Source organism: Gorilla gorilla, chromosome 1 (assembly GCF_029281585.2).
Source record: "Gorilla gorilla gorilla isolate KB3781 chromosome 1, NHGRI_mGorGor1-v2.1_pri, whole genome shotgun sequence".
Lineage (NCBI taxonomy): Eukaryota > Metazoa > Chordata > Mammalia > Primates > Hominidae > Gorilla > Gorilla gorilla.
The window spans coordinates 114,414,872-114,424,009 of NC_073224.2; positions in this window are offsets into that span (position 1 = coordinate 114,414,872).

Genomic DNA, 9,138 nt, shown 5'->3' on the forward strand with positions numbered 1-9,138 from the left:
TTAATATGTTTTCTTAGATCTCAGGTGCACAGGGAGAAGGTTATCATGTACCTTAGCTCAGGGCACATTATGGTGGCTGCTCTGAGCAAGGCCCTTACTGTCTTTCCTTCTTTTCTTTGTTTATCCCACTCCCATTTCCCTGTCCACTTTCAGAAATACGGTCTGAGGAGTTTAGTATATGCTCTTTTATCTCACACTTTCTCTGCATATTTCAATAAGGAGATGTCTTCGGAAAACATACATTGTTCTTTGGGGATGGAGGATGTTAAAACAACTTTAAAGTGTGAATTGGTTTCCAAAAACCCATTCCATCCTCTTTACTCCATTCTGTGTACTATCTTCTCAACTTTTCTATTCAAACAGAAAAGTTTGTGTATAAATGTGGGGAGGAAGAAAAGAGTCAAGCCAATGTAAAATGGGCAAAACACTTGAACGGTGTTTGTTTACCAAAGAGAATTTCTTAATGGCTAAATCGCATAAGAAAAGATTCTTGGCATCATTACTAATTCAGGAAACACAAATTTAAAATGCCATGATACACCATTACACACCCATCAGAATAGATAACATTTAAGAGACAGGGAAAGCCCCTGGCTTATAAAAATGCAGAGCAACTGTAACTCTTGTTGCTGGCAAGAGAATACAATAGTATTGGTGGGAGTGGTGGCTCACACCTGAGATCCCAGCACTTTAGGAGGCCGAGCTAGGTGGATCACTGGAGGTCAGGAGTTTGAGATCAGCCTGGCCAATGTGGTGCAACCCCATCTCTACTAAAAATACAAAAATTAGCTGGGTGTGGTGACAGGCACCTGTAATCCCAGTTACTTGGGAGGTTGAGGTTGAAGTAGGAGAATTGCTTGAACCTGGGAGGCAGAGGTTGTAGTGAGCAGAGACTGTACAATTGCACTCCAGCCTGGGTGACAAAGTGAGACTGTCTCAAAAATAAAATAAAATAAAACAAAACAAAATAAAAGAGAATACAATAGTGCCACCATTCTAAAATACTGTCTGATAGTTTCTAATACAGTTAAAAATACACCCACTTCATGACCCAGCCATTCCATTGCTGGGTTCATGCTCAACAGAATTGAAGGCACAGACCCATAAAAAGACCCATAATAGAATATTTGTAAACACCTTATTCACAATAGCCCAAATTAGAAATATCCCAATTGTCCATCAACTGTAGTATACTCACATGTTGGAATAACACTCTTTAATAACAGCAAAGAGCTGACATACATGTCATAAAATGGAAGCATCTCATAACAATTGTTGCATTTAAAAAAAAGAAAAACACAGGCAAAATCAGTATAGTCCTTTACGTGATTTCTACAAGAAGTAAAAGTATACCACAGAGATAGAAATCAAATAGTGATTGCCTAAGTGGGGATGGGGTGAAGATTGACTGAAAAGGGGCTCTCACGACTTTTTGGTCTGTTGAAAATGTGCTGTAACTTGATCTAGGTGATGGTTTTTTTTGTCAAAATGTACTGGGCCACGCACTTAAGATTGGTGCACTTTGGTCTCTGTGGATTATACTTCAGTCATTTATTGGTAGCAAAACATAAATAAATAAAAACGAAATTAAAAATTGGGGTTGGAGAATGTCATTAACTTTAGATTTTACTGTATTCGTTAGGTTTCACTTAAAATATCCAGTTGGAGTGCGAACTCTCATCTTCTCTTTTTCATTTCTGATTTGGCCTGAAAAGGCCCCACGGATTCTTGAAATATCTGAGTCAGAACAGCGGGTACAGCCATATCATGTCAACAGTAAAAGATTCCAATAAGGCTGACTGAGAGGGAGCATCTCATCTTTTGGGTGTTGTACTTGCTCAGAGAGGAGGCAAAAGTCTTTCAAGATAACCGGACCCCTAGGCATGCAGGGTAGGGGTTCCTTCTATTCTCAACACTACCGAGAGTTCCTAAGCCACAGGAAAGTTGTGACCTCTCTAGCCGCAGGTCAGAAGCTCAGCCTAGGCTGAGATTGGAGGCGAAAGGGAAAGAAGAGCACTACACCCTAGAATGGATGTGGCCATGACTCGGATTGGAGACAAGGCTGCTGGGGCCACAGCGCAGAGTACTAACAACAATACGATCACCGCAAGCCACAGGAGCTGAAGGGCGCCGGGCTCTTTTTTAAAACTTAATGCAGGGCTGCTTCCTTTTTGGAGACCTAAGGGTCCGCGTAGATTTCGTTCGTTCTTGGTGTCTCTCCGTTTTTCCTCCCTTTCTTCCCCATTCTGCTACAATTAAAAAAACACTTCTCATCTCTCCCTTGTGCAGTCCTTACCGCTGCACAAAGCTACTGGAAAGTTTCGTCTTCCTGGTCCACGCCTCTACCGACTTCCTTGCCCTCCTCCTCGCAATTCCCTGTTGGATTCACCCCTTGCCCGGCTCCGGCCTCCTGCGCAAGACAGGCACCCAAAAACAGTGCAGCTGAGTCTCCGCAGCTCCCTGCCTAAGAGTGGCAAGAGAGGCCACTGGAGGCCTCGCCGCTTGCGCGCCCCACAGGATGCCCGATAAAGCAATCGGAATAAATGCTTTTTAAAAAGAACCTACTTCCCCTTCGTGACGAGCCCCGGCAACATGTCGAAATCCTGTCTCTACAAAAAATACAAAAATTAGCCGGGCGTAGTGGCGCTCGCCTGTCGTCTCAGCTACTTGGGGGCTGAGGCAAGAAGATCACTTGGCCCCAGGAGGTCGAGGCTGCAGTGAGCCTTGTTTGCACCACTGCACTCCAGCCTGGGGGACCAAGTGAGACCCTGTCGCAAAACAAAACAAAACAAAACTTCCCCACAGAAAAATAGTTCATGATTTACATTCTCAGGACTCTTCAAAGGACTAAAAGTTAAAGGCGACAATGGATTCACTCGACGAGTCTTAGTCCTGCGCCCTGGTGAATGGCAGACCCTGCTCCCCGGGAGGGGACCACAAGGAACTCTCACCACCATCCCTGCCCTGGTGGAGCCCGCCTGCGGACACAGGATCCGAAGATGGCAGCGGAAGCTCTGAAGCGGCCCCTAAAGCAACTGGGCAGTGTGGGCACAGGCTCCCTCACGGGGTGAAGGCGGCGCAAAGAACTGGAAGAGCCATCGTGGGAGCCCACCAGGCATTCAGCTTCCCTTGGGCCCCCAGGCGGCTCGGGCCCGGGTCGCAGACTGGGGCGTTTCCGGGGGCTTCTGAAGCAGGCGAGGGGCAGGGCGGGCGAAGGCCATTCGGCTGTCCTTCTGGCTCCAGAATCTCCCAACCCGCGGGTGTGCAACGTGATCAGCGCGACTCACCGCTCTAATCTCTCCGGTTTTCTCTCCTGAGGGGCAGGCCCTCAGGACAAAAGGGATGGGGAGAGTTTGGTGAGTGTGCCCTGCATGTAGCGCCCGGTAGAATCAGTAGCAGCGGTCTCTGTTGCGCAATCAGCGCGTTAGTCTGTTAACAGAAAGGCTGGTGGTCCGAGTCCAACCAGGGACTCCTCGCTTTGTTGTTTTAACCCGTTTCTGTTGATATACAATCAACTCCAGCCTAATCAGGAGACACACATGTCCTCTTCCCCACCTTCTTAGGTCTGAGGCTTGGCAAGGCCCATGGTGCCTTGTACCTGTCAAACTCAAGAATCCCAGAGACCTTAGACAGGAACTCACTTCTGGTGTGAGAAAAATGTTCTTTGCTCCCACAGAAGGCTTGGGGGAGTAAAGTGCCTCGAGTTTTTCATGTTTAATAATAGGAGACCTATTACAGTAGTATTGTCCCCGGATGAGCCTGGGTTTAAGTAATTCCTCTATCAATAATGTGACCAGTGGAATCAGTCATCCTCATGGTGATCCTCGCCATTGTTTGTGAAAACAGCATTTCTTCCTCTGTTTGTGCATGATTTAACCCTTTTCAAGATGTTTTTGAAATGAGGTGGGTTTCATGGCTTTAGGATTACAAATGATGCTGCAATCTCCACTATTCTTGTACACATATCTTTGGACACTCGTGCAGATATTTCTATAGTGTAGAGAGGAGGATGTGCCATTTTTACGTTACAGCATTTATTTAACGCTTCTAATTTGAGTACATTCTGCAAATTTATCTTCCGTGGGAGCGATACCAAATCATATTCCAATTTGTTTCCCAATTCTATCAATGTCCCTTTCGTCATTTACTTGCCGGCACAACAAACTTTCTACACATCGATGTATGATATTCCACTGAGAAGAGAGGCATCCTCCTGGCTTAACTGAGGGGGTGCACAACTGAAGGAAATGGTGGACATTACGCACAGATATTCTGTGGCTTAGGATGAGCTGCTAAACTTCTAGGATGTTTTAAAGTCCTCCAATATCTGTAATTGTTTTCTGTGGTGACCGAGTCACGTAGGTCCGGAGAAGATGGGCCACAGTGACCTCTTTGTCAGCTTTCTGTCAAGTCGCTTATACAAGGGGAGTAAAATCACAAAGGTCCCAGATAATCTTTTCTTCTCCCCTTTCCTCTTTTCTTCATAAATCTTCGTTTTGCTTTTGTTTGACCAAACCAATGTAATGCCCGTTCTCCCTCCTATACAGTGGTAAATTAACATGCAAATAGCTATCCCTTTATTATTCTTTGATAGATTTCTGCAGTGGCTATGTCCATAAAAATTAGCCCATTTGCAATACATCATTGGAGCCAACAGAACCCTGCACCCAACAGGCACCTTGTGCAGACCTGGACCCTTAGAGGTATTGGCTGATGTTCCTTCGGTTCTTCTACTGAATATCATGAGTAGAAACTGAGCTCTTTGGCTTTTACCCACTACCCTGGCTATAGTACATTTTTTCTCTCTCCTCTTTCTCATTTTTGTATCATGATTTTCTGCCATCAGTGGCATCAGTATGGATTTCTGGTTTTGATGTTATCGAGTGAACTTCTGGGATTGTTTTATAGCTGTATAACAGTCAGTATTAAATCCTTCTGTTGATGAAGATTTGTGTTATTCCCAGTTTTTCCTTAGTAGAAAAATGAGGTTAATAAGAACATTTTTGGTAGAAGCCTTGTTGGATGTATTGTTCATTTAATGGGGGTAATCAATAAAGGTAAGTGTGCTTCCTTTTCAGGTAGGCTTAACTCAATGAGAAACTGCCAATTATTAGAAAAGCTGCTGTGCTAAATTGCAGTTCAACTAACATCACACAGCAATATCATACACACTCTGTATGAGGAAGTGGGAGAGGCAACAACTTTCAAAATCAGTTTTTCTATGTTTCCTTTCATTTTCTTGTGAACCCTTAATGGCATCTTTGAAGGTGGCTGTGGTCACACCAAGTGTCACCCCCAGCCTATTCAAGTCCCGCCTCACAGCCATGGAGTGATACACCAGGGCAGCCCAGCCAAGTCTCGGGCTCATAAATACCAGGCAGTAATAGATGCCTATGAAATGAGAAGGGTCAGATGATTCCTCCCTCTCCCACCATGTCTGTGCCTCTCTTTGCAGCTGCCATGCCGCTAAAAACAATTGGTCACACTTATTTTGTCAAAGATAAAGTCAGACATTAGTCAAAGCTGTGAAAACAGATTTTCTTCAGTAACTACTGACCATAGAGGAAGGGGCTGAGCTCCATCGCATTTATGCAGAGGTGATGGCATTCTAAACAGACAGTGAGGCAGGGTAGAGGGCACAGCACAAGTGAAACATTACAAAAGATTAGTCATTTTAAGCTTCTGCCTCATCAAGACAGCTGTGTCTGCCAGCTGGCAATATTAGACAATAGGATTCTAACCTCCCACAGAGACCGGAAGACAGAGACTCAGTCCTTCCTGAGGACTATACCTCAAAGGAATGGCTTTCAGATCCTGGGGAAAGACACACTGGAGTCCCTAGGAGATACACACATATCTCAAAGGGATGGAGGAAGGATTCCCTTCTTAGTAAGTGCTATAAGAAAGAACCTACCATCATCGGCAGGTATTGGCTAGAACTAAAGTAAGTTCCCCTGGCAGCCTTGAGCTTTCTTAGGCAGGCATTGCCATGGGAGCCTAGGGTCATACACAGGATATGGTCTTATGCTATTAGAAGTCATGATAGAGTCTGATCATCTCTTAGCACAGAGGTTTAAACTGAGTCTTTGTGTGCTGAGTTTCGTTGTTCTCATTTTCCATTCCCCCATTCCATGGTCAAGATTTTACTGGACTCTGATAGATGGACAAGGCCACGGGCCATTTTCAGTGACATTCCAGCAGCCTATGCATATCTATTGAGATCTAAATGAAAACAAAGAAAACTGTGAGATTGAGAGTGGGCCCCAAAATAGGTACGCATTACCCATATTCAGGAGATAAAAATATATCTTGGCTTTGTCAAAATGGAAAGTGACTTATGCAGCCAAGATGAAATTCAAACTTACATTTTCAAAGTATATAGCCTGTTGATATTTTGTATAACAAAGCCATGGCAAAATGACAATCCACAAGTGGCAATGGTATGTATGGGTAGGGAGAGACTTCATAAGGTAAAAATTATACTCATTTTAATGAAACTCCTATGTGTTGCTACAGTAAGGGAACAGAAGCCAATGTTACACTGGAATATATTAATTGTCATGGGATAAACAGGCAGGACATGATGCTACATTTATTAGTCACTTCTATTGAGAGTTTTTGTGAAGGTTAATTTTTGTGGCAATTTGACTGGGCCAGAGGGTGCCCAGATATTTGGTTAGACATGATTTCTCACTGTGTCTCTGAGGGTGTTTCTGGAAGAGATTGACATTTGAATCAGTAAACTCAGTGAAGCAGATTTCCCTCCTGGGTGTGAGTGGGCCTCATCCAACCCATGGACGGCTTTAATAGGATGAAGGGTTAAGAAGGAAGTTTTTCTTCTCCACTGTCTTTGAGCTGGGACATCAGTCTTCTGCCTTAAGTCTTGGACTTGGTCTTGAACTATATTTGACTCTCCTAAGTCTAGAGCTTACTCAGAGTAGAACTTGGGCTTCTCTGCTTCTGTGTGTGTGTGTGTGTGTGTGTGTGTGTGTGTGTGTGTGTGTGTGTGTGTGTGTGTGTGTATCCTGCTCATTTCTTTCTCTGGAGGACTAAGACTAATATAGTATTATATGCCAGTTGCCAGTTTTTGTCTTTATTCTTTTGAAAGGTGTAAAATAAATAAATAAAACAAAACCCTGGACGGTTCTCAAAGAAGAACAGTAAGGATTACTAGAAGTTTTAAACTTTTAGGAAAAGCCGTAAGAACAGCTTTTGTTAAAACTGTCTTCAAGAAAATAAAGGGTGTTGGGAAAAATATTGTTGCCTTAATGTTTTTAAGCAAAGGCATGATCAGTCAAGGAGAAATATACTTAGGATTTTTTAAGTTAATTTTTACGTTTTAATAATTCACACACAATCTTAAGAACTCAGAGAGAAAAAGAGAGGTCCTTGTACCCTTTACCCAGTTTCCTCCAATGGTAACATCTTGGTAATATTTCCAAAATGGTAATTTTTGCAAATACTGCAAATGTATTGCAAATGCCACAGTACCAGGAGATTGACATTGATACAAGCAAGGTACAGAACATTTCCATCAACACTGCAATTCATCATGTTGCCCTTTTATAGCCATGAACCTGTCTCTTCAGTGCTGCTCCTCCTTCCCTCCTTAATTCCTGGCTGCTATTAGTCTATTCCCCATTCATATAATTTATTCATTTCAAGAATGTTACATAAGTGGAATCCTACATGTCACCTTTGGGATTACCCTTTGTCCACTCAGCATAATTCTGTGGAGATTCATCCAGGTTATTGTGGCTATCAGTAATTTGTTGTTTTTTAAAAAAAATTATTGAGGACTATCCGATGCTATGGATATATAACACAATTTGTTTAACCATTCACCTCATGAAAGTTGTCTATACATTTTTTCCTCAATTTTGGCTATTAAAAACAAGGCTGCTATAAACTTTAAGTACATGGATTTTGTGTGAACATAAGATTCTATTCCTCTGTGATAAATGCAGGGAATACAATTCCTAGGTGGTATGGTAGTTGCACATATAGTTTTAAAAGTAAAAACTATACAGATATTCTCCAGAGTGGGCTGTAACAATTTAGATTTCCACCAGCAATGTATGAGTGATCCAGCTTTCTCTGAATCCTTGACAGCACTTGATGTGGTTACGCTTTTCTTTTGGTCATTCTGATAGGTATGTAGCAATTTCTCATTGTGATTTTAATTGGTATATCACTAGTTGCTACTAATGTTCTGATTTTAACATATGAATTTGGGGTGGCTGGGCACAATGCATCCCATAACAATGTGTATTCTGGTGTGGTTGAGTGTTCTAAAATTGTCAATGGAAGTCCCACTGGTTGATCATGCTGTTGGGTTCTTCTATATTCTTGTTGATTTTCTGTCTGGTTATTGTATAAATTGTTGAGAAAGGGGGACATTGAAGCATATAGCTATATTTGTGGATTTGTCTAGTTCACTGTTCAGTACTTTCAGTTGTTGTTGCATAGACATTTATGACTTTTGTCAGGGGAGGAGTTGGTGGATTGGTTGTTTCCTTGTTATATATTGTCCCTCTCTGTCTCTGATTAGTTTCTTTATTCTGAAATATACTATAACTGACATTAATATAACCAGTCTTGCTTTCCTTTGTCTAAGGTTTGCATGATACATCTTTTCCCATCCTTTGGATTTCAACTTGCCTGTATCATCATATTTGAAGGTAGTCTCTTTGTAGCCAGGATGTAGTTGTGTCATGTCCATTAACCTACTCTGCCAATCTGTGTCTTGTAATTGGTATATTTAGATCACTGATATTTAATACGATGATTGATGGGGTAGGGCTTAAGTCTGCCATTATATTTTTCCTTTTGTGTTTGTTCTCTCTGGTGTCGTTTTCTGGATATGCTTTCTTTTCTTTACCTTCCTGCGGTGACTTGAACATTTTTGAGAATGGTGTTTTGCCTTACCCATAGTGTTTTTTAGTATATCTGTTTGCATAGCCCTCTTGGTTTTTCCAGACATTCATATGTCTGTGAATCTCTATCTTACCACACAGTATACTGGTGTCATTGTTGTACCAGTTTGAATGAATGATAGATGAGTTACCTCCCTTGTAGGTCTCTTTACCCTCCCAGTTTATAATTATTTCAAAGATTTTTTTTTACAGAGAGTTAGAA